This window comes from Schistocerca gregaria, unplaced genomic scaffold (genome assembly GCF_023897955.1).
Source record: "Schistocerca gregaria isolate iqSchGreg1 unplaced genomic scaffold, iqSchGreg1.2 ptg000180l, whole genome shotgun sequence".
Lineage (NCBI taxonomy): Eukaryota > Metazoa > Arthropoda > Insecta > Orthoptera > Acrididae > Schistocerca > Schistocerca gregaria.
In genome coordinates, this window is record NW_026061730.1 from 626,339 (window position 1) to 645,458 (window position 19,120).

General features: G+C 49.0%; 7 non-coding genes across 7 annotated transcripts; all 7 read right to left on the reverse strand.

The window, feature by feature from the left end:
- Window positions 1-5,463: 5,463 nt before the first annotated feature.
- On the reverse strand, window positions 5,464-5,537 carry Trnaa-agc (transfer RNA alanine (anticodon AGC)). The gene has a single exon. It is a non-coding gene; the product is annotated as a tRNA-Ala (tRNA).
- Window positions 5,538-7,040: 1,503 nt separating this feature from the next.
- Trnaa-agc (transfer RNA alanine (anticodon AGC)) lies at window positions 7,041-7,114 on the reverse strand. The gene has a single exon. It is a non-coding gene; the product is annotated as a tRNA-Ala (tRNA).
- Window positions 7,115-10,198: 3,084 nt separating this feature from the next.
- Window positions 10,199-10,275, reverse strand: Trnaa-agc (transfer RNA alanine (anticodon AGC)). Its single transcript has one exon. It is a non-coding gene; the product is annotated as a tRNA-Ala (tRNA).
- A 1,520-nt stretch (window positions 10,276-11,795) lies between these two features.
- Trnaa-agc (transfer RNA alanine (anticodon AGC)) lies at window positions 11,796-11,870 on the reverse strand. The gene has a single exon. It is a non-coding gene; the product is annotated as a tRNA-Ala (tRNA).
- Window positions 11,871-13,371: 1,501 nt separating this feature from the next.
- Trnaa-agc (transfer RNA alanine (anticodon AGC)) lies at window positions 13,372-13,445 on the reverse strand. The gene has a single exon. It is a non-coding gene; the product is annotated as a tRNA-Ala (tRNA).
- Window positions 13,446-16,525: 3,080 nt separating this feature from the next.
- On the reverse strand, window positions 16,526-16,602 carry Trnaa-agc (transfer RNA alanine (anticodon AGC)). Its single transcript has one exon. It is a non-coding gene; the product is annotated as a tRNA-Ala (tRNA).
- Window positions 16,603-18,101: 1,499 nt separating this feature from the next.
- Window positions 18,102-18,175, reverse strand: Trnaa-agc (transfer RNA alanine (anticodon AGC)). Its single transcript has one exon. It is a non-coding gene; the product is annotated as a tRNA-Ala (tRNA).
- Window positions 18,176-19,120: the final 945 nt, after the last annotated feature.

Sequence of the window (19,120 nt, forward strand, 5' to 3'; positions counted from 1 at the left end):
CGAATGCAAATTCCGTCTGTTTTGAACGTCTTAAATTGAAAGGGCGGTCACAAATTGGTCCATTTCACTCCTTGTCCACAATCACACAGCACCTGAGGTAACAAGCACATCTCGAGCCCCATTGTGCTCTCCATTGTTCATGCCAACTCAGTGCCTCGCTCTTTGCTACTGTGTAAAACTCTTGTCGTCCAACTGCAAAACACTGGGACACAAAAAGTTTCCGCGTCTCCATTGCACTGATCGTACTACGAAACGCTCCCCAAACTTGGCAATCACCCATGCAGATGACTTTTCCGACTTTACACGACGCTCACGCTAGTGGCAGCCTTATTTATAGTTCGACGTCGCGCCAAAGCGAATGAGCACATTTCGCCTACGGCTTAGGCCGCTCTTCTAGTGTGGCTGCTCTGTGTCTGCAGGCAGCGAGGGGCTGCAAGCTTCCTGTGTTCGCACCTATATCACCTGTGCTTGCTTGTCAGAGACAGACTATCGCAAAACATACAACTCACTCCATGAATTGATTGCTACGGCATCTGTTATCAGCAGTCACAACCAGCAACACCAGTAGCAGCCGACTGCACGCAAAGAATGGGAACGTGCAGTGGGATTTACGTGAAATCGGCGCAATTGTGGATGCTAATCGTTCGCTTGTATCTGCCTACACACCTCTGCCGGTTGGGAATTATTCCACTTGCATGGCAAGGTGCTCATGTAGGTGCGTTAAAAATTCTGGAGGCGCTGGGTATCGATCCCAGTACCTCTTGCACGCTAAGCGAACGCTCTACCATATGAGCTACGCCCACCCCCGCTTTACCTAGTAGTGCTACATACAGTCATATCAACGTCACAGACCCTTGCACTCCCATTATTCCGCAGACAAACACTACTCTCTATGTATCAGTGAGGGTGTCTTTCAGGTTTCGTGCATTCTGTATCGAATCGTAGTTGGCCACAATGAAAGTGGCACGCATAACGTCGAAAATAGAGTTCAGACACAGCTCTGAGTAAGACGAACGTGTTGTCCACCTCTAGACTTCAATGACGTTAAGCCGTGATACCTAAGACAGATCTGCACTCGATGACACCACGATAACCGCCGGTCCCCACACTTACATCTTGCTCTCCTTATGACAGTATACATCATATCAGTCTGTGACATGGTTTTGCAACTTCTTGCGTGCGTTTATGTTCGCCGCGACCAACTCTTACCACGCACTGACCACAAAACATGGAGGAGCCGGGGATTGAACCCGAGACCGTTCACACGCTAAGCGAACGATCTGCCAACTGAGCTACAGCTACACACACGACCAAGCCTGGCTATTCTCCATTCTTTGCAACTCTGATGTGCACGGACACGATGGTTGGTTGGTTTGTAGCGGCGAAGGTACCAGAATACAAAGGCGCGGACACGATCATATACGCAAGATTTCCAAGTAGTTTCGATGCTCTGGTATTACGAATGCAAATTCCGTCTGTTTTGAACGTCTTAAATTGGAAGGGCGGTCACAAATTGGTCCATTTCACTCCTTGTCGACAATCACACAGCACCTGAGGTAACAAGCACATCTCGAGCCCCATTGTGCTCTCCATTGTTCATGCCAACTCAGTGCCTCGCTCTTCGCTACTGTGTAAAACTCTTGTCGTCCAACAGCAAAACACTGGGACACAACAAGTTTCCGCGTCTCCATTGCACTGATCGTACAACGAAACGCTCCCCAAACTTGGCAATCACCCATTCATATGACTTTTCGGACTTTACACGACGCTCACGCTAGTGACAGCCTTATTTATTGTTCGACGTCGCGCCAAAGCGAATGAGCACATTTCGCCTACGGCTTAGGCCGCTCTCCTAGTGTGGCTGCTCTGTGTCTGCAGGCAGCGAGGGGCTGCAAGCTTCCTGTGTTCGCACCTATATCACCTGTGCTTCCTTGTCAGAGACAGACTATCGCAAAACATACAACTCACTCCATGAATTGATTGCTACGGCATCTGTTATCAGCAGTCACAATCAGCAACAACAGTAGCAGCCGACTGCACGCAAAGAATGGGAACGTGCAGTGGGATTTACGTGAAATCGGCGCAAAGCAGATCTTTCTGACGTAGGCTTCAGAATTTTATGGGAACATTTGTACTGTTTCTAAATTAAGTGTAGGTGTGGGAGGAGGGTGCTTCCTGCGCACGAATAAAAGCACGCTCGCCAATTGTGGATGCTAATCGTTCGCTTGTATCTGCCTACACACCTCTGCCGGTTGGGAATTGTTCCACTTGCATGGCAAGGTGTGCATGTAGGTGTGTTAAAAATTCTGGAGGCGCTGGGTATCGATCCCAATACCTCTCGCACGCTAAGCGAGCGCTTTACCATCTGAGCTACGCCCTTCTCCCCGATAACTAACAGTGCTACATCCAGTCATATCAACGTCACAGACCCTTGCACTCCCATTATTCCGCAGACAAACACTACTCTCTATGTATCAGTGAGGGTGTCTTTCAGGTTTCGTGCATTCTGTATCGAATCGTAGTTGGCCACAATGAAAGTGGCACGCATAACGTCGAAAATAGTGTTCAGACACCGCTCTGAGTAAGACGAACGTGTTGTCCACTCTCTAGACTTCAATGATGTTAACCGTGATACCTAAGACAGATCTGCACTCGATGACACCACGATAACAGCCGGTCCCCACACATACATCTTGCTCTCCTTATGACAGTATACATCATATCAGTCTGAGACGCTGGTTTTGCAACTTCTTGCGTGCGTTTATGTTCGCCGCGACCAACACTTACCATGCACTGACCACAAAACATGGAAGAGCCGGGGCTTGAACCCGAGACCGTTCACACGCTAAGCGAACGATCTGCCAACTGAGCTATAGCTACACACACGACCAAGCCTGGCTATTCTCCATTCTTTGCGACTCTGATGTGCACGGACACGATGGTTGGTTGGTTTGTAGCGGCGAAGGTACCAGAATACAAAGGCGCGGACACGTTCATATACACAAGAGTTCCAAGTAGTATCGATGCTCTGATATTACGAATGCAAATTCCGTCTGTTTTGAACGTCTTAAATTGAAAGGGCGGTCACAAATTGGTCCATTTCACTCCTTGTCGACAATCACACAGCACCTGAGGTAACAAGCACATCTCGAGCCCCATTGTGCTCTCCATTGTTCATGCCAACTCAGTGCCTCGCTCTTTGCTACTGTGTAAAACTCTTGTCGTCCAACTGCAAAACACTGGGACACAACAAGTTTCCGCGTCTCCATTGCATTGATCGTACTACGAAACGCTCCCCAAACTTGGCAATCACCCATGCAGATGACTTTTCCGACTTTACACGACGCTCACGCTAGTGACAGCCTTATTTATAGTTCGACGTCGCGCGAAAGCGAATGAGCACATTTCGCCTACGGCTTAGGCCGCTCTTCTAGTGTGGCTGCTCTGTGTCTGCAGGCAGCGAGGCGCTGCAAGCTTCCTGTGTTCGCACCTATATCACCTGTGCTTCCTTGTCAGAGACAGACTATCGCAAAACATACAACACACTCCATGAATTGATTGCTACGGCATCTGTTATCAGCAGTCACAACCAGCAACACCAGTAGCAGCCGACTGCACGCAAAGAATGGGAACGTGCAGTGGGATTTACGTGAAATTGGCGCAAGGCAGATCTTTCCGACGTAGGCTTGAGAATCTTATGGGAACATTTGTACTGTTTCTAAATTAAGTGTAGGTGTGGGAGGAGGGTGCTTCCTGCGCACGAATAAAAGCACGCTCGCCAATTGTGGATGCTAATCGTTCGCTTGTATGTGCCTACACACCTCTGCCGGTTGGGAATTATTCCACTTGCATTGCAAAGTGCGCATGTAGGTGTGTTAAAAATTCAGGAGGCGCTGGGTATCGATCCCCGTACCTCTCTCACGCTAAGCGAGCGCTCCACCATCTGAGCTACGCCCACCCCACCGATAACTAGTAGTGCTACATACAGTCATATCAACGTTACAGACCCTTGCACTCCCATTATTCCGCAGACAAACACTACTCTCCATGTATCAGTGAGAGTGTCTTTCAGGTTTCGTGCATTCTGTATCGAATCGTAGTTGGCCACAATGAAAGTGACACGCATAACGTCGAAAATAGAGTTCAGACACCGCTCTGAGTAAGACGAACGTGTTGTCCACCTCTAGACTTCAATGACGTTAAGTCGTGATACCTAAGACAGATCTGCACTCGATGACACCGCGATAACAGCCGGTCCCCACAGTTACATCTTGCTCTCCTTATGACAGTATACATCATATCAGTCTGTGACGCTGGTTTTGCAACTTCTTGCGTGCGTTTATGTTCGCCGCGACCAACACTTACCATGCACTGACCACAAAACATGGAGGAGCCGGGGCTTGAACCCGAGACCGTTCACACGCTACGCGAACGATCTGCCAACTGAACTACAGCTACACACGCAACCAAGCCTGGCTATTCTCCATTCTTTGCGACTCTGATGTGCACGGACACGATGGTTGGTTGGTTTGTAGCGGCGAAGGTACCAGAATACAAAGGCGCGGACACCTTCATATACACAAGAGTTCCAAGTAGTTTCGATGCTCTGGTATTACGAATGCAAATTCCGTCTGTTTTGAACGTCTTAAATTGGAAGGGCGGTCACAAATTGGTCCATTTCACTCCTTGTCGACAATCACACAGCACCTGAGGTAACAAGCACATCTCGAGCCCCATTGTGCTCTCCATTGTTCATGCCAACTCAGTGCCTCGCTCTTTGCTACTGTGTAAAACTCTTGTCGTCCAACTGCAAAACACTGGGACACAACAAGTTTCCGCGTCCCCATTGCACTGTTCGTACTACGAAACGCTCCCCAAACTTGGCAATCACCCATGCAGATGACTTTTCCGACTTTACACGACGCTCACGCTAGTGACAGCCTTATTTATAGTTCGACGTCGCGCGAAAGCGAATGAGCACATTTCGCCTACGGCTTAGGCCGCTCTTCTAGTGTGGCTGCTCTGTGTCTGCAGGCAGCGAGGGGCTGCAAGCTTCCTGTGTTCGCACCTATATCACCTGTGCTTCCTTGTCAGAGACAGACTATCGCAAAACATACAACTCACTCCATGAATTGATTGCTACGGCATCTGTTATCAGCAGTCACAACCAGCAACACCAGTAGCAGACGACTGCACGCAAAGAATGGGAACGTGCAGTGGGATTTACGTGAAATCGGCGCAAGGCAGATCTTTCCGACGTAGGCTTGAGAATCTTATGATAACATTTGTACTGTTTCTAAATTAAGTGTAGGTGTGGGAGGAGGGTGCTTCCTGCGCACGAATAAAAGCACGCTCGCCAATTGTGGATGCTATTCGTTCGCTTGTATCTGCCTACACACCTCTGCCGGTTGGGAATTATTCCACTTGCATGGCAAGGTGCGCATGTAGGTGTGTTATAAATTCTGGAGGCGCTGGGTATCGATCCCAGTACCTCTCGCACGCTAAGCGAGCGCTCTACCATCTGAGCTACGCCCACCCCCCCGATAACTAGTAGTGCTACATACAGTCATATCAACGTTACAGACCCTTGCACACCCATTATTCCGCAGACAAACAATACTCTCTATGTATCAGTGAGAGTGTCTTTCAGGTTTCGTGCATTCTGTATCGAATCGTAGTTGGCCACAATGAAAGTGGCACGCATATCGTTGAAAATAGAGTTCAGACACCGCTCTGAGTAAGACGAACGTGTTGTCCACCTCTAGACTTCAATGACGTTAAGCCGTGATACCTAAGACAGATCTGCACTCGATGACACCACGATAACAGCCGGTCCCCACACTTACATCTTGCTCTCCTTATGACAGTATACATCATATCAGTCTGTGACGCTGGTTTTGCAACTTCTTGCGTGCGTTTATGTTCGCCGCGACCAACACTTACCATGCACTGACCACAAAACATGGAGGAGCCGGGGCTTGAACCCGAGACCGTTCACACGCTAAGCGAACGATCTGCCAACTGAGCTACAGCTACACACACAACCAAGCCTGGCTATTCTCCATTCTTTGCGACTCTGATGTGCACGGACACGATGGTTGGTTGGTTTGTAGCGGCGAAGGTACCAGAATACAAAGGCGCGGACACGTTCATATACACAAGAGTTCCAAGAAGTTTCGATGCTCTTTTATTACGAATGCAAATTCCATCTGTTTTGAACGTCTTAAATTGAAAGGGCGGTCACAAATTGGTCCATTTCACTCCTTGTCGACAATCACACAGCACCTGAGGTAACAAGCACATCTCGAGCCCCATTGTGCTCTCCATTGTTCATGCCAACTCAGTGCCTCGCTCTTTGCTACTGTGTAAAACTCTTGTCGTCCAACTGCAAAACACTGGGACACAACAAGTTTCCGCGTCCCCATTGCACTGATCGTACTACGAAACGCTCCCCAAACTTGGCAATCACCCATGCAGATGACTTTTCCGACTTTACACGACGCTCACGCTAGTGACAGCCTTATTTATAGTTCGACGTCGCGCCAAAAAGAATGAGCACATTTCGCCTATGGCTTAGGCCGCTCTTCTAGTGTGGCTGCTCTGTGTCTGCAGGCAGCGAGGGGCTGCAAGCTTCCTGTGTTCGCACCTATATCACCTGTGCTTCCTTGTCAGAGACAGACTATCGCAAAACATACAACTCACTCCATGAATTGATTGCTACGGCATCTGTTATCAGCAGTCACAACCAGCAACACCAGTAGCAGCCGACTGACGCAAAGAATGGGAACGTGCAGTGGGATTTACGTGAAATCGGCGCAAGGCAGATCTTCCCGACGTAGGCTTGAGAATCTTATGGGAACATTTGTACTGTTTCTAAATTAAGTGTAGGTGTGGGAGGAGGGTGCTTCCTGCGCACGAATAAAAGCACGCTCGCTAATTGTGGATGCTAATCGTTCGCTTGTATCTGCCTACACACCTCTGCCGGTTGGGAATTATTCCACTTGCATGGCAAGGTGCGCATGTAGGTGTGTTAAAAATTCTGGAGGCGCTGGGTATCGATCCCAGTACCTCTCGCACGCTAAGCGAGCGCTCTACCATCTGAGCTACGCCCACCCCCCCCCGATAACTAGTAGTGCTACATACAGTCATATCAACGTTACAGACCCTTGCACACCCATTATTCCGCAGACAAACACTACTCTCTATGTATCAGTGAGAGTGTCTTTCAGGTTTCGTGCATTCTGTATCGAATCGTAGTTGGCCACAATGAAAGTGGCACGCATAACGTCGAAAATAGAGTTCAGACACCGCTCTGAGTAAGACGAACGTGTTGTCCACCTCTAGACTTCAATGACGTTAAGCCGTGATACCTAAGACAGATCTGCACTCGATGACACCACGATAACAGCCGGTCCCCACACTTACTTCTTGCTCTCCTTATGACAGTATACATCATATCAGTCTGTGACGCTGGTTTAGCAAACTTCTTGCGTGCGTTTATGTTCGCCGCGACCAACACTTGCCATGCACTGACCACAAAACATGGAGGAGCCGGGGCTTGAACCCGAGACCGTTCACACGCTAAGCGAACGATCTGCCAACTGAGCTACAGCTACACACACGACCAAGCCTGGCTATTCTCCATTCTTTGCGACTCTGATGTGCACGGACACGATAGTTGGTTGGTTTGTAGCGGCGAAGGTACCAGAATACAAAGGCGCGGACACGTTCATATACACAAGAGTTCCAAGTAGTTTCGATGCTCTGGTATTACGAATGCAATTTCCATCTGTTTTGAACGTCTTAAATTGAAAGGGCGGTCACAAATTGGTCCATTTCACTCCTTGTCGACAATCACACAGCACCTGAGGTAACAAGCACATCTCGAGCCCCATTGTGCTCTCCATTGTTCATGCCAACTCAGTGCCTCGCTCTTTGCTACTGTGTAAAACTCTTGTCGTCCAACTGCAAAACACTGGGACACAACAAGTTTCCGCGTCCCCATTGCACTGATCGTACTACGAAACGCTCCCCAAACTTGGCAATCACCCATGCAGATGACTTTTCCGACTTTACACGACGCTCACGCTAGTGACAGCCTTATTTATAGTTTGACGTCGCGCGAAAGCGAATGAGCACATTTCGCCTACGGCTTAGGCCGCTCTTCTAGTGTGGCTGCTCTGTGTCTGCAGGCAGCGAGGAGCTGCAAGCTTCCTGTGTTCGCACCTATATCACCTGTGCTTCCTTGTCAGAGACAGACTATCGCAAAACATACAACTCACTCCATGAATTGATTGCTACGGCATCTGTTATCAGCAGTCACAACCAGCAACACCAGTAGCAGCCGACTGCACGCAAAGAATGGGAATGTGCAGTGGGATTTACGTGAAATCGGCGCAAGGCAGATCTTTCCGACGTAGGCTTGAGAATCTTATGGGAACATTTGTACTGTTTCTAAATTAAGTGTAGGTGTGGGAGGAGGGTGCTTCCTGCGCACGAATAAAAGCACGCTCGCCAATTGTGGATGCTATTCGTTCGCTTGTATCTGCCTACACACCTCTGCCGGTTGGGAATTATTCCACTTGCATGGCAAGGTGCGCATGTAGGTGTGTTATAAATTCTGGAGGCGCTGGGTATCGATCCCTGTACCTCTCGCACGTTAAGCGAGCGCTCTACCATCTGAGCTACGCCCACCCCCCCGATAACTAGTAGTGCTACATACAGTCATATCAACGTTACAGACCCTTGCACACCCATTATTCCGCAGACAAACACTACTCTCTATGTATCAGTGAGAGTGTCTTTCAGGTTTCGTGCATTCTGTATCGAATCGTAGTTGGCCACAATGAAAGTGGCACGCATAACGTCGAAAATAGAGTTCAGACACCGCTCTGAGTAAGACGAACGTGTTGTCCACCTCTAGACTTCAATGACGTTAAGCCGTGATACCTAAGACCGATCTGCACTCGATGACACCACGATAACAGCCGGTCCCCACACTTACATCTTGCTCTCCTTATGACAGTATACATCATATCAGTCTGTGACGCTGGTTTTGCAACTTCTTGCGTGCGTTTATGTTCGCCGCGACCAACACTTACCATGCACTGACCACAAAACATGCAGGAGACGGGGCTTGAAGCCGAGACCGTTCACACGCTAAGCGAACGATCTGCCAACTGAGCTACAGCTACACACACAACCAAGCCTGGCTATTCTCCATTCTTTGCGACTCTGATGTGCACGGACACGATGGTTGGTTGGTTTGTAGCGGCGAAGGTACCAGAATACAAAGGCGCGGACACGTTCATATACACAAGAGTTCCAAGTAGTTTCGATGCTCTGGTATTACGAATGCAAATTCCATCTGTTTTGAACGTCTTAAATTGAAAGGGCGGTCACAAATTGGTCCATTTCACTCCTTGTCGACAATCACACAGCACCTGAGGTAACAACCACATATCGAGCCCCATTGTGCTCTCCATTGTTCATGCCAACTCAGTGTCTCGCTCTTTGCTACTGTGTAAAACTCTTGTCGTCCAACTGCAAAACACTGGGACACAACAAGTTTCCGCGTCCCCATTGCACTGATCGTACTACGAAACGCTCCCCAAACTTGGCAATCACCCATGCAGATGACTTTTCCGACTTTACACGACGCTCACGCTAGTGACAGCCTTATTTACAGTTCGACGTCGCGCCAAAGCGGATGAGCACATTTCGCCTATGGCTTAGGCCGCTCTTCTAGTGTGGCTGCCCTGTGTCTGCAGGCAGCGAGGGGCTGCAAGCATCCTGTGTTCGCACCTATATCACCTGTGCTTCCTTGTCAGAGACAGACTATCGCAAAACATACAACTCACTCCATGAATTGATTGCTACGGCATCTGTTATCAGCAGTCACAACCAGCAACACCAGTAGCAGCCGACTGCACGCAAGGAATGGGAACGTGCAGTGGGATTTACGTGAAATCGGCGCAAGGCAGATCTTTCCGACGTAGACTTGAGAATCTTATGGGAACATTTGTACTGTTTCTAAATTAAGTGTAGGTGTGGGAGGAGGGTATTCCTGCGCACGAATAAAAGCACGCTCGCCAATTGTGGATGCTAATCGTTCGCTTGTATCTGCCTACACACCTCTGCCGGTTGGGAATTATTCCACTTGCATGGCAAGGTGCGCATGTAGGTGTGTTAAAAATTCTGGAGGCGCTGGGTATCGATCCCAGTACCTCTCGCACGCTAAGCGAGCGCTCTACCATCTGAGCTACGCCCAACCCCCCCCCCCCCCCGATAACTAATAGTGCTACATACAGTCATATCAACGTTACAGACCCTTGCACTCCCATTATTCCGCAGACAAACACTACTCTCTACGTATCAGTGAGAGTGTCTTTCAGGTTTCGTGCATTCTGTATCGAATCGTAGTTGGCCACAATGAAAGTGGCACGCATAACGTCGAAAATAGAGTTCAGACACCGCTCTGAGTAAGACGAACGTGTTGTCCACCTCTAGACTTCAATGACGTTAAGCCGTGATACATAAGACAGATCTGCACTCGATGACACCACGATAACAGCCGGTCCCCACACATACATCTTGCTCTCCTTATGACAGTATACATCATATCAGTCTGTGACGCTGGTTTTGCAACTTCTTGCGTGCGTTTATGTTCGCCGCGACCAACACTTACCATGCACTGACCACAAAACATGGAGGAGCCGGGGCTTGAACCCGAGACCGTTCACACGCTAAGCGAACGATCTGCCAACTGAGCTACAGCTACACACACAACCAAGCCTGGCTATTCTCCATTCTTTGCGACTCTGATGTGCACGGACACGATGGTTGGTTGGTTTGTAGCGGCGAAGGTACCAGAATACAAAGGCGCGGACACGTTCATATACACAAGAGTTCCAAGTAGTTTCGATGCTCTGGTATTACGAATGCAAATTCCGTCTGTTTTGAACGTCTTAAATTGAAAGGGCGGTCACAAATTGGTCCATTTCACTCCTTGTCGACAATCACACAGCACCTGAGGTAACAACCACATATCGAGCCCCATTGTGCTCTCCATTGTTCATGCCAACTCAGTGTCTCGCTCTTTGCTACTGTGTAAAACTCTTGTCGTCCAACTGCAAAACACTGGGACACAACAAGTTTCCGCGTCCCCATTGCACTGATCGTACTACGAAACGCTCCCCAAACTTGGAAATCACCCATGCAGATGACTTTTCCGACTTTACACGACGCTCACGCAACGCTCACGCTAGTGACAGCCTTATTTACAGTTCGACGTCGCGCCAAAGCGAATGAGCACATTTCGCCTATGGCTTAGGCCGCTCTTCTAGTGTGGCTGCTCTGTGTCTGCAGGCAGCGAGGGGCTGCAAGCTTCCTGTGTTCGCACCTATATCACCTGTGCTTCCTTGTCAGAGACAGACTATCGCAAAACATACAACTCACTCCATGAATTGATTGCTACGGCATCTGTTATCAGCAGTCACAACCAGCAACACCAGTAGCAGCCGACTGACGCAAAGAATGGGAACGTGCAGTGGGATTTACGTGAAATCGGCGCAAGGCAGATCTTTCCGACGTAGGCTTGAGAATCTTATGGGAACATTTGTACTGTTTCTAAATTAAGTGTAGGTGTGGGAGGAGGGTGCTTCCTGCGCACGAATTAAAGAACGCTCGCCAATTGTGGATGCTAATCGTTCGCTTGTATCTGCCTACACACCTCTGCCGGTTGGGAATTATTCCACTTGCATGGCAAGGTGCGCATGTAGGTGTGTTAAAAATTCTGGAGGCGCTGGGTATCGATCCCAGTACCTCTCGCACGCTAAGCGAGCGCTCTACCATCTGAGCTACGCCCATCCCACCGATAACTAGTAGTGCTACATACAGTCATATCAACGTCACAGACCCTTGCACTCCCATTATTCCGCAGACAAACACTACTCTCTATGTATCAGTAAGGGTGTCTTTCAGGTTTCGTGCATTCTGTATCGAATCGTAGTTGGCCACAATGAATGTGTCACCCATAACGTCGAAAATAGAGTTCAGACACCGCTCTGAGTAAGACGAACGTGTTGTCCACCTCTAGACTTCAATGACGTTAAGCCGTGATACCTAAGACAGATCTGCACTCGATGACACCACGATAACAGCCGGTCCCCACACTTACATCTTGCTCTCCTTATGACAGTATACATCATATCAGTCTGTGACGCTGGTTTTGCAACTTCTTGCGTGCGTTTATGTTCGCCGCGACCAACACTTACCATGCACTGACCACAAAACATGGAGGAGCCGGGGCTTGAACCCGAGACCGTTCACACGCTAAGCGAACGATCTGCCAACTGAGCTACAGCTACACACACGACCCAGCCTGGCTATTCTCCATTCTTTGCGACTCTGATGTGCACGGACACGATGGTTGGTTGGTTTGTAGCGGCGAAGGTACCAGAATACAAAGGCGCGGACACGTTCATATACACAAGAGTTCCAAGTAGTTTCGATGCTCTGGTATTACGAATGCAAATTCCGTCTGTTTTGAACGTCTTAAATTGAAAGGGCGGTCACAAATTGGTCCATTTCACTCCTTGTCGACAATCACATAGCACCTGAGGTAACAAGCACATCTCGAGCCCCATTGTGCTCTCCATTGTTCATGCCAACTCAGTGCCTCGCTCTTTGCTACTGTGTAAAACTCTTGTCGTACAACTGCAAAACACTGGGACACAACAAGTTTCCGCGTCCCCATTGCACTGATCGTACTACGAAACGCTCCCCAAACTTGGCAATCACCCATGCAGATGACTTTTCCGACTTTACACGACGCTCACGCTAGTGACAGCCTTATTTATAGTTCGACGTCGCGCCAAAGCGAATGAGCACATTTCGCCTACGGCTTAGGCCGCTCTTCTAGTGTGGCTGCTCTGTGTCTGCAGGCAGCGAGGGGCTGCAAGCTTCCTGTGTTCGCACCTATATCACCTGTGCTTCCTTGTCAGAGACAGACTATCGCAAAACATACAACTCACTCCATGAATTGATTGCTACGGCATCTGTTATCAGCAGTCACAACCAGCAACACCAGTAGCAGCCGACTGACGCAAAGAATGGGAACGTGCAGTGGGATTTACGTGAAATCGGCGCAAGGCAGATCTTTCCGACGTAGGCTTGAGAATCTTATGGGAACATTTGTACTGTTTCTAAATTAAGTGTAGGTGTGGGAGGAGGGTGCTTCCTGCGCACGAATAAAAGCACGCTCGCCCATTGTGGATGCTAATCGTTCGCTTGTATCTGCCTACACACCTCTGCTGTTGGGAATTATTCCACTTGCATGGCAAGGTACGCATGTAGGTGTGTTGAAAATTCTGGAGGCGCTGGGTATCGATCCCAGTACCTCTCGCACGCTAAGCGAGCGCTCTACCATCTGAGCTACGCCCACCCCCCCGATAACTAATAGTGCTACATACAGACATATCAACGTTACAGACCCTTGCACTCCCATTATTCCGCAGACAAACACTACTCTCTATGTATCAGTGAGAGTGTCTTTCAGGTTTCGTGCATTCTGTATCGAATCGTAGTTGGCCACAATGAAAGTGGCACGCATAACGTCGAAAATAGAGTTCAGACACCGCTCTGAGTAAGACGAACGTGTTGTCCACCTCTAGACTTCAATGACGTTAAGCCGTGATACCTAAGACAGATCTGCACTCGATGACACCACGATAACAGCCGGTCCCCACACATACATCTTGCTCTCCTTATGACAGTATACATCATATCAGTCTGTGACGCTGGTTTTGCAACTTCTTGCGTGCGTTTATGTTCGCCGCGACCAACACTTACCATGCACTGACCACAAAACATGGAGGAGCCGGGGCTTGAACCCGAGACCGTTCACACGCTAAGCGAACGATCTGCCAACTGAGCTACAGCTACACACACGACCAAGCCTGGCTATTCTCCATTCTTTGCGACTTTGATGTGCACGGACACGATGGTTGGTTGGTTTGTAGCGGCGAAGGTACCAGAATACAAAGGCGCGGACACGTTCATATACACAAGAGTTCCAAGTAGTTTCGATGCTCTGGTATTACGAATGCAAATTTTGTCTGTTTTGAACGTCTTAAATTGAAAGGGCGGTCACAAATTGGTCCATTTCACTCCTTGTCGACAATCACACAGCACCTGAGGTAACAAGCACATCTCGAGCCCCATTGTGCTCTCCATTGTTCATGCCATCTCAGTGCCTCGCTCTTTGCTACTGTGTAAAACTCTTGTCGTCCAACTGCAAAACACTGGCACACAACAAGTTTCCGCGTCCCCATTGCACTGATCGTACTACGAAACGCTCCCCAAACTTGGCAATCACCCATGCAGATGACTTTTCCGACTTTACACGACGCTCACGCTAGTGACAGCCTTATTTACAGTTCGACGTCGCGCCAAAGCGGATGAGCACATTTCGCCTATGGCTTAGGCCGCTCTTCTAGTATGGCTGCTCTGTGTCTGCAGGCAGCGAGAGGCTGCAAGCTTCCTGTGTTCGCACCTATATCACCTGTGCTTCCTTGTCAGAGACAGACTATCGCAAAACATACAACTCACTCCATGAATTGATTGCTACGGCATCTGTTATCAGCAGTCACAACCAGCAACACCAGTAGCAGCCGACTGACGCAAGGAATGGGAACGTGCAGTGGGATTTACGTGAAATCGGCGCAAGGCAGATCTTTCCGACGTAGGCTTGAGAATCTTATGGGAACATTTGTACTGTTTCTAAATTAAGTGTAGGTGTGGGAGGAGGGTGCTTCCTGCGCACGAATAAAAGCACGCTCGCCAATTGTGGATGCTAATCGTTCGCTTGTATCTGCCTACACACCTCTGCCGGTTGGGAATTATTCCACTTGCATGGCAAGGTGCGCATGTAGGTGTGTTAAAAATTCTGGAGGCGCTGGGTATCGATCCCAGTACCTCTCGCACGCTAAGCGAGCGCTCTGCCATCTGAGCTACGCCCACCCCCCGATAACTAATAGTGCTACATACAGACATATCAACGTTACAGACCCTTGCACTCCCATTATTCCGCAGACAAACACCACTCTCTATGTATCAGTGAGAGTGTCTTTCAGGTTTCGTGCATTCTGTATCGAATCGTAGTTGGCCACAATGAAAGTGGCACGCATAACGTCGAAAATAGAGTTCAGACACCGCTCTGAGTAAGACGAACGTGTTGTCCACCTCTAGACTTCAATGACGTTAAGCCGTGATACCTAAGACAGATCTGCACTCGATGACACCACGATAACAGCCGGTCCTCACACTTACATCTTGCTCTCCTTATGACAGTATACATCATATCAGTCAGTGACGCTGGTTTTGCAACTTCTTGCGTGCGTTTATGTTCGCCGCGACCAACACTTACCATGCACTGACCACAAAACATGGAGGAGCCGGGGCTTGAACCCGAGACCATTCACACGCTAAGCGAACGATCTGCCAACTGAGCTACAGCTACACACACGACCAAGCCTGGCTATTCTCCATTATTAGCGACTCTGATGTGCACGGACACGATGGTTGGTTGGTTTGTAGCGGCGAAGGTACCAGAATACAAAGGCGCGGACACGTTCATATACACAAGAGTTCCAAGTAGTTTCGATGCTCTGGTATTACGAATGCAAATTCCGTCTGTTTTGAACGTCTTAAATTGAAAGGGCGGTCACAAATTGGTCCATTTCACACCTTGTCGACAATCACTCAGCACCTGAGGTAACAAGCACATCTCGAGCCCCATTGTGCTCTCCATTGTTCATGCCAACTCAGTGCCTCGCTCTTTGCTACTGTGTAAAACTCTTGTCGTCCAACTGCAAAACACTGGGACACAACAAGTTTCCGCGTCCCCATTGCACTGATCGTACTACGAAACGCTCCCCAAACTTGGCAATCACCCATGCAGATGACTTTTCCGACTTTACATGACGCTCACGCTAGTGACAGCCTTATTTATAGTTCGACGTCGCGCCAAACGCGAATGAGCACATTTCGCCTACGGCTTAGGCCGCGCTTCTAGTATGGCTGCTCTGTGTCTGCAGGCAGCGAGAGGCTGCAACCTTGCTGTGTTCGCACCTATATCACCTGTGCTTCCTTGTCAGAGACAGACTATCGCAAAACATACAACTCACTCCATGAATTGATTGCTACGGCATCTGTTATCAGCAGTCACAACCAGCAACACCAGTAGCAGCCGACTGACGCAAAGAATGGGAACGTGCAGTGGGATTTACGTGAAATCGGCGCAAGGCAGATCTTTCCGACGTAGGCTTGAGAATCTTATGGGAACATTTGTACTGTTTCTAAATTAAGTGTAGGTGTGGGAGGAGGGTGCTTCCTGCGCACGAATAAAAGCACGCTCGCCAATTGTAGATGCTAATCGTTCGCTTGTATCTGCCTACACACCTCTGCCGGTTGGGAATTATTCCACTTGCATGGCAAGGTGCGCATGTAGGTGTGTTAAAAATTCTGGAGGCGCTGGGTATCGATCCCAGTACCTCTCGCACGCTAAGCGAGCGCTCTACCATCTGAGCTACGCCCAACCCCCGACAACAAATAGTGCTACATACAGACATATCAAGGTTACAGACCCTTGCACTCCCATTATTCCGCAGACAAACACTACTCTCTATGTATCAGTGAGAGTGTCTTTCAGGTTTCGTGCATTCTGTATCGAATCGTAGTTGGCCACAATGAAAGTGGCACGCATAACGTCGAAAATAGAGTTCAGACACCGCTCTGAGTAAGACGAACGTGTTGTCCACCTCTACACTTCAATGACGTTAAGCCGTGATACCCAAGACAGATCTGCACTCGATGACACCACGATAACAGCCGGTCCTCACACTTACATCTTGCTCTCCTTATGACAGTATACTTCGTATCAGTCTGTGACGCTGGTTTTGCAACTTCTTGCGTGCGTTTATGTTCGCCGCGACCAACACTTACCATGCACTGACCACAAAACATGGGGGAGCCGGGGCTTGAACCCGAGACCGTTCACACGCTAAGCGAACGATCTGCCAACTGAGCTACAGCTACACACACGACCAAGCCTGGCAATTCCCCATTATTTGCGACTCTGATGTGCACGGACACGATGGTTGGTTGGTTTGTAGCGGCGAAGGTACCAGAATACAAAGGCGCGGACACGTTCATATACACAAGAGTTCCAAGTAGTTTCGATGCTCTGGTATTACGAATGCAAATTCCGTCTGTTTTGAACGTCTTAAATTGAAAGGGCGGTCACAAATTGGTCCATTTCACTCCTTGTCGACAATCACACAGCACCTGAGGTAACAAGCACATCTCGAGCCCCATTGTGCTCTCCATTGTTCATGCCAACTCAGTGCCTCGCTCTTTGCTACTGTGTAAAACTCTTGTCGTCCAACTGCAAAACACTGGGACACCACAAGTTTCCGCGTCCCCATTGCACTGATCGTACTACGAAACGCTCCCCAAACTTGGCAATCACCCATGCAGATGACTTTTCCGACTTTACACGACGCTCACGCTAGTGACAGCCTTATTTATAGTTGGACGTCGCGCCAAAGCGAATGAGCACATTTCGCCTACGGCTTAGGCCGCTCTTACAGTGTGGCTGCTCTGTGTCTGCACGCAGCGAGAGGCTGCAAGCTTCCTGTGTTCGCACCTATATCACCTGTGCTTCCTTGTCAGAGAGAGACTATCGCAAAACATACAACTCACTCCATGAATTGATTGCTACGGCATCTGTTATCAGCAGTCACAACCAGCAACACCAGTAGCAGCCGACTGACGCAAAGAATGGGAACGTGCAGTGGGATTTACGTGAAATCGGCGCAAGGCAGATCTTTCCGACGTAGGCTTGAGAATCTTATGGGAACATTTGTACTGTTTCTAAATTAAGTGTAGGTGTGGGAGGAGGGTGCTTCCTGCGCACGAATAAAAGCACGCTCGCCAATTGTGGATGCTAATCGTTCGCTTGTATCTGCCTACACACCTCTGCCGGTTGGGAATTATTCCACTTGCATGGCAAGGTGCGCATGTAGGTGTGTTAAAAAATCTGGAGGCGCTGGGTATCGATCCCAGTACCTCTCGCACGCTAAGCGAGCGCTCTACCATCTGAGCTACGCCCACCCCCCCGATAACTAATAGTGCTACATACAGACATATCAACGTTACAGACCCTTGCACTCCCATTATTCCGCAGACAAAAACTACTCTCTATGTATCAGTGAGAGTGTCTTTCAGGTTTCGTGCATTCTGTATCGAATCGTAGTTGGCCACAATGAAAGTGGCACGCATAACGTCGAAAATAGAGTTCAGACACCGCTCTGAGTAAGACGAACGTGTTGTCCACCTCTAGACTTCAATGACGTTAAGCCGTGATACCTAAGACAGATCTGCACTCGATGACACCACGATAACAGCCGGTCCTCACACTTACATCTTGCTCTCCTTATGACAGTATACATCTTATCAGTCTGTGACGCTGGTTTTGCAACTTCTTGCGTGCGTTTATGTTCGCCGCGACCAACACTTACCATGCACTGACCACAAAACATGGAGGAGCCGGGGCTTGAACCCGAGACCGTTCACACGCTAAGCGAACGATCTGCCAACTGAGCTACAGCTACACACACGACCAAGCCTGGCTATTCTCCATTCTTTGCGACTCTGATGTGCACGGACACGATGGTTGGTTGGTTTGTAGCGGTGAAGGTACCAGAATACAAAGGCGCGGACACGTTCATATACACAAGAGTTCCAAGTAGTTTCGATGCTCTGGTATTACGAATGCAAATTCCGTCTGTTTTGAACGTCTTAAATTGAAAGGGCGGTCACAAATTGGTCCATTTCACTCCTTGTCGACAATCACACAGCACCTGAGGTAACAAGCACATCTCGAGCCCCATTGTGCTCTCCATTGTTCATGCCAACTCCGTGTCTCGCTCTTTGCTACTGTGTAAAACTCTTGTCGTACAACTGCAAAACACTGGGACACAACAAGTTTCCGCGTCCCCATTGCACTGATCGTACTACGAAACGCTCCCCAAACTTGGCAATCACCCATGCAGATGAC